Source organism: Aegilops tauschii, chromosome 3 (assembly GCF_002575655.3).
Source record: "Aegilops tauschii subsp. strangulata cultivar AL8/78 chromosome 3, Aet v6.0, whole genome shotgun sequence".
Classification (NCBI taxonomy): Eukaryota; Viridiplantae; Streptophyta; class Magnoliopsida; order Poales; family Poaceae; genus Aegilops; species Aegilops tauschii.
In genome coordinates this window covers 541,450,105-541,456,831 of record NC_053037.3, presented here as the reverse complement: position 1 = coordinate 541,456,831, position 6,727 = coordinate 541,450,105, and positions in this window count along the sequence as shown.

Below are 6,727 nucleotides of genomic sequence, written 5' to 3'. Positions count from 1 at the left end.
TCCCACTTGATTCAAGCAATTGTAGTACTCAGACAATCTGAGCACATGCTCATTGGTTGAGCTATTCTCCTCCATCTTGTAGGCAAAGTACTGTCAGAGGTCTCATACCTCTCGACACGGGCATGAGTATGAAATACCAATTTCAACTCTTAGAACATCTTATATGCTCCGTGACGTTCAAAACATTTTTGAAGTCCCGGTTCTAAGCCGTAAAGCATGATGCACTAAACTATTAAGTAGTCATCATACCGAGCTTTGTCAAACGTTCATAACGTGTGCATCTGCTCCTGCAATAGGTCTGTCACTTAGCGGTGCATCAAGGACATAATTCTTCTGTGCAGCAATGAGGATAATCCTCAGATCACGGAACAAGTCCGCATCATTGCTACTATCATCTTTCAACTTATTTTCTCTAGGAACATATCAAAAATAAACTGGAAGCTGCATCGCAAGCTATTGATCTACAACATAGATATGCAAATACTATCAGGACTAAGTTCATGATAAATTAAAGTTCAATTAATCATATTAGTTAAAAAATCCCACTTAGATAGACATCCCTCTAATCATCTAAGTGATCACGTGATCCATATCAACTAAACCATGTCCAATCATCACGTGAGATGGAGTAGTTTTCAATGGTGAACATTACTATGTTGATCATATCTACTATATGATTCATGCTCGACCTTTCGGTCTCAGTGTTCCGAGGCCATATCTGCATATGCTAGGCTCGTCAAGTTTAACCCGAGTATTCTGTGTGTGTAAAAACTGGCTTGCACCTGTTGTATGTGAACGTAGAGCTTATCACACCTGATCATCACGTGGTGTCTCGGCACGACGAACTGTAGCAACGGTGCATACTCAGGGAGAACACTTATACCTTGAAATTTAGTGAGAGATCATCTTATAATGCTACCGCCATACTAAGCAAAATAAGATGCATAAAGGATAAACATCACATGCAATCAATATAAGTGATATGATATGGCCATCTTCATCTTGTGCCTTTGATCTCCATCTCCAAAGCACAGTCATGATCACCCTCGTCACTGGCTTGACACCTTGATCTCCATCGAAGCATCGTTGTCGTCTCGCCAACTATTACTTCTACGACTATCGCTACCGCTTAGGGATAAAGTAAAGAACTTACATGGCGATTGCATTTCATACAATAAAGCGACAACCATATGGCTCCTGCCAGTTGCCGATAACTGTGTTACAAAACATGATCATCTCATACAACAATTTATATAATCACGTCTTGACCATATCACATCACAACATGCCCTGCAAAAACAAGTTAGACGTCCTCTACTTTGTTGTTGCAAGTTTTACGTGGCTGCTACGGGCTTAGCAAGAACCGTTCTTACCTACGCATCAAAACCACAACGATTTTTCGTCAAGTTTGCTGTTTTAACCTTCAACAAGGACCGGGCGTAGTCACACTCGATTCAACTAAAATTGGAGAAACAGACACCACTAGCCACCTGTGTGCGAAGCACGTCGGTAGAACCAGTCTCGCGTAAGCGTACGCGTAATGTTGATCTGAACCGCTTCATCCAACAATACCGCCGAATCAAAGTATGACATGCTGGTAAGTAGTATGACTATTATTGCCCACAACTCTTTGTGTTCTACTCGTGCATATAACATCTACGCATAGACCTGGCTCTGATGCCACTATTGGGGAACGCAGTAATTTCAAAAAAAATCCTACGCACACGCAAGATCTATCATGGTGATGCATAGCAATGAGAGGGGAGAGTGTAGTCCACGTACCCTCGTAGACCGTAAGCGGAAGCGTTATGACAACGCGGTTGATGTAGTCGTACGTCTTCATGATCCGACCGATCCTAGTACCGAAAGTACGGCACCTCCGTGATCTGCACACGTTCGGCTCGGTGACGTCCCACGAACTCTCGATCCAGCTGAGTGTCGAGGGAAAGCTTCGTCAGCACGACGGCGTGGTGACGGTGATGATGAAGCTACCGACACAGGGCTTCGCCTAAGCACTGCAACGATATGACCGAGGTGGATTATGGTGGAGGGGGGCACCGCACACGGTTAAGAGATCAATGATCAACTTGTGTGTCTATGGGGTGCCCCCCTCCCCCGTATATAAAGGAGGGGAGGAGGAGGCCGGCTGGCCCGAGGGGGCGCGCCAAGGGAGGAGGAATCCTCCTCCTATTAGGAGTAGGATTCCTCCTTTTCTAGTCCTACTAGGAGGGGGGAAGGAAGGAGAGGGGGAGGGAGAGGGAAAGAGGGGCCGCGCCCCCCTCCCCTAGTCCAATTCGGACTCCCTTGGGGGGGGGGTGGCGCCACCTTCTGGCTGCTGCCCTCTCTCTCCCCTAAATCCCACTAAGGGCCCAATAACTTCCCGGGGGGTTCCGGTAACCCTCCAACACTTTGGTTTTATCCGAGATCACCTGGAACCCTTCCGGTGTCCGAACATAGCCGTCCAATATATCAATCTTTATATCTCGACCATTTAGAGACTCCTCGTCATGTCCGTGATCATATCCGGGACTCCGAACTACCTTCAGTACATCAAAACACATAAACTCATAATACCGATCGTCACCGAACGTTAAGCGTGCGGACCCTACGGGTTCGAGAACTATGTAGACATGACCAAGACTCATCTCCAGTCAATAACCAATAGTGGAACCTGGATGCTCATATTGGTTCCTACATATTCTACGAAGATCTTTATCGGTCAAACCGCATAACAACATACGTTGTTCCCTTTGTCATCGGTATGTTACTTGCCCGAGATTCGATCGTCGGTATCATCATACCTAGTTCAATCTCGTTACCGTCAAGTCTCTTTACTCGTTCCGTAATGCATCATCCCGCAACTAACTCATTAGTCACACTGCTTGCAAGGCTTATAGTGATGTGCATTACCGAGAGGGCCCAGAGATACCTCTCCGACAATCGGAGTGACAAATCCTAATCTCGATCTATGCCAACTCAACAAACACCATCGGAGACACCTGTAGAGCATCTTTATAATCACCCAGTTACGTTGTGACGTTTGATAGCACACTAAGTGTTCCTCCGGTATTCGGGAGTCGCATAATCTCATAGTCATAGGAACATGTATAAGTTATGAAGAAAGCAATAGCAATAAACTAAACGATCATAGTGCTAAGCTAACGGATGGGTCAAGTCAATCACATCATTCTCTAATGATGTGATCCCATTGATCAAATGACAACTCATGTCTATGGCTAGGAAACTTAACCATCTTTGATTAACGAGCTAGTCAAGTAGAGGCATACTAGTGACATTCTGTTTGTCTATGTATTCACACATGTACTAAGTTTCCGGTTAATACAATTCTACCATGAATAATAAACATTTATCATGATATAAGGAAATATAAATAACAACTTTATTATTGCCTCTAGGGCATATTTCCTTCATCAATGTGGTAAGATGCATCACCAGCTGAGAAAGAGCTAACAAGAGGTTGGGGGATTATTGGATCTAGGAGAAGAACATCAAACAAGAGGCTTCAATCTGTCCCACGAACTCCAGCAAAAAAGTGTGGGAGAAGGGGAAAGAACAAAGCTGACTAGGACTAGGAGGTTATTTGAGGAGGAAGGAGCACCTATTAGTCAGAGGATAACAATGTCGATGACCGCGAAGCAGGACCACCGACGCCTCCACATCGACGACCACCTCTAGATAATTGACGACAAAGCGTAAACTACCACTAGGAATGTACTAAAAGAGGGAGATATACAGGGTGAAGGGCGGATCCGAGCCCCTCTCCCCCTCTACTCCAGTCGGTTGAGCCGACAGAAAAGGGGAGAGGGAGCATAGTGGGACTAGCAAGGAAGGTGGGCGCAAAGAGAGAGTGAGAGAGGAGAGAGAAAGAAAGAGAAGAAATGGTCATTTCATAGAGCTTGTTAAAATCTCGATACATGACACCCACGACACTATGATATGTTGATTTTAACCCTTCCAGCCTAGGAATGTAGTTTCTCTTGGGAACTTTTGTCCTAAAGGAGGATAACAGAGCCACTCATGTTTTAGCTAGTCAACTGGTGGATGCCCAAAACTATACCTGGAATATGCATCCACCAATTGCGAATGATGTATCTCCATTTCCAAACGTGATACAATCCGCCATAAATTCTTTCCATTGAAAAGAAAAATAAACAAATTATCTCTTTGCCAATTTATTCTGTGTTACAGGTTGGGGTTGAGGCTCTTCTCATTACTTCATTGGTGAGCGCGCTCTCTCCTGGAGAAATATCTCTTATTTATAGATTACAAGCTTCTTGTTGATGCCATCAAAATTAAAAACAATCCCATTGCAGTCAAGGTCACTACAGATATTGCCTTGTCATGCAGATTTCAGCTTCGTGAATATAGATCACACAATGTGTGCTTCATTTATTGGAGCTTCAATTGTGTAACTGATAACCTCACTAGATGGGCATTAAGAGACCAATCCGCTCCACTCGAGGCCTTCCTATGCAAAAATAACGAATCCATGGTGTATCATGTTCGCACTAGAATAGCATTTGAGCATTTGGAAGATTGATATCTGTTCTATGTGTTGGATGTTAACAAGGAATTTTTTACAAGGAAATTAGAGCCCTACATTGCAAAAAAAACTGCTATACAAACGACAGTGTGTGCATGATTCCTGCTCGACAACATATATCACATCTGAAAGGATCAGTATGGTTGACTAGAGGGGGGTGAATAGGCAACTACCAACTTTTAGCTCTTTTAAACAAATTAGGGTTAACAACAAAATAGGTTGTCTAGATATGCGACTAGGTGGACAAACTATATGATGAGCACAACAACAAGCGCACAAGCAAGCACAAGATACAAAAACTATAAAAGCTTGCACAAGTAAAGGTAAGAAGTAACTACAAGTGGAGATGATGAAGATGAGGATGTGTAATCAAAGTTCCCTCCTTTTGCGGGAGGTACGTCTCCGTTGGAGCGGTATGGAGGCACAATGCTCCCCAAGAAGCCACTAGGGTCATCGTATTCTCCTCACGCTCTCGCACAATGCAAGATGTCATGAATCCACTAGCGGTGCCCTTGAAGGCGGCAACCGAACCTTTACAAACAAGGATGGGGCTCTCTCCACAACTTAATTGGAGGCTCCCAACACCACCATGAAGCTTCACCACAATGGAATGTGGCTCCGAGGTGACCTCTTCCGTCTAGGGTGCCCAAACACCCAAGAGTAACAAGATCCGCAAGGGGTTAGTGGGGGGGGGGGAATCAAATATCTCTTGGTTGAAGTGTAGATCGAGGCCCTCTCCTCCAAATCCTAGAAGATCAACAAGTTTTGATGGCTAGGGAGGGAGACCAGGCGAAAATTTGAGCTTGGAGAAACAATGGGGCATTAGGGATAAGAGGTTAGTGTTCTTGTGGAAGGAGACCCCCTTTATATAGTGGGGGGCAAATCCAATCGTTATCTTCTCTCTGCCTGCACACAAGTGGTATTACAGCTCTGGTGAGCGGTTGTCGGTGCTAAATCCGGCATATCTCGAGGTAGGGGTCCTAAGCTAGGCATCTTGGTGCGATGGTAACACGATGAACAAGGGACACAAGATTTTACCCAGGTTCAGGCTCTCTCGAAGAGATAATACCCTACATCCTGCTTTTGATTGTATTGATATGGGGGATAGTACAGAGTACACGTATCTACCCCTAGATTGTTGATCTAAGTTGTAATGTCATCATCTATTGACTAGCCTGGCCTCGGTTTATATAATGCACCAGAGGCCTAGGATTTAGAGGAGTCCTCGTCTTATGCGGCATGTCTTGTGGAGTCTTCCTTGTATGCGTCAAGGGCTGCCCGAAGTGGCCCATGAGTGAACCGCCTTGGGGGTCTTTGGCCCGATCCACATGGTCGGGAGACGACATAATGAGTACCCCCTAGTACAAGACACCATCAGTAGCCCCTTGAACCGATCTTAAAGTTGGGGACGCTCCTCGGTTCTTCCGAACAGTTCTTCATCTTCGGCCATCGGCCTTGAAAGCTAGTTCAACAAATCATCCCATCTCCAATCTTGAGGATCATCGAGGAGTATCCGAAGAGTTCACACATCGGGCATCCGAGTGATGACCCACAAGTATAGGGGATCAATCATGGTCCTTTTGGTAAGTAAGAGTGTCAAACCCAATGAGGAGCAGACGGAAATGATAAGCGGTTTTCAACAAGGTATTTTCTGCAAGTACTAAAAGTAGCGGTAACAGAAAGTTTTGTACCAAGGTAATTCGTAACAAGCAACAAGTACTAATAGTAACAAAGTGCGGCAAGGTGGCCCAATCTTTTTTATAGCAAAGGACAAGCCGGAAAGTTCTCTTATATAAGCAAAGTGTTCTCGAGGACACATGGGAATTACGGTCTAGCCACATTCATCATGTTTAGTTGATCGCGTTCGCAACTTTGATAATTTGATATGTGGGTGGACCGGTGCTAGGGTGTTGTTCTTACTTGAACAAGCAACCCTCTTATAGTTACCCCCTCTCGCAAGCATCTGCAACTATGAAAGAAGAATTAAGTTAAATCTAACCATAGCATGAAACATGTGGATCCAAATCAGCCCCTTATGGAATAACACATAAACTATGGTTTAAGCTTCTGTCACTCTCGCAACCCATCATCTACTTATTACTCCCCAATGCCTTCCCTTAGGCCCAAGTATGGTGAAGTGTCATGTAGTCGACGTTCACATGA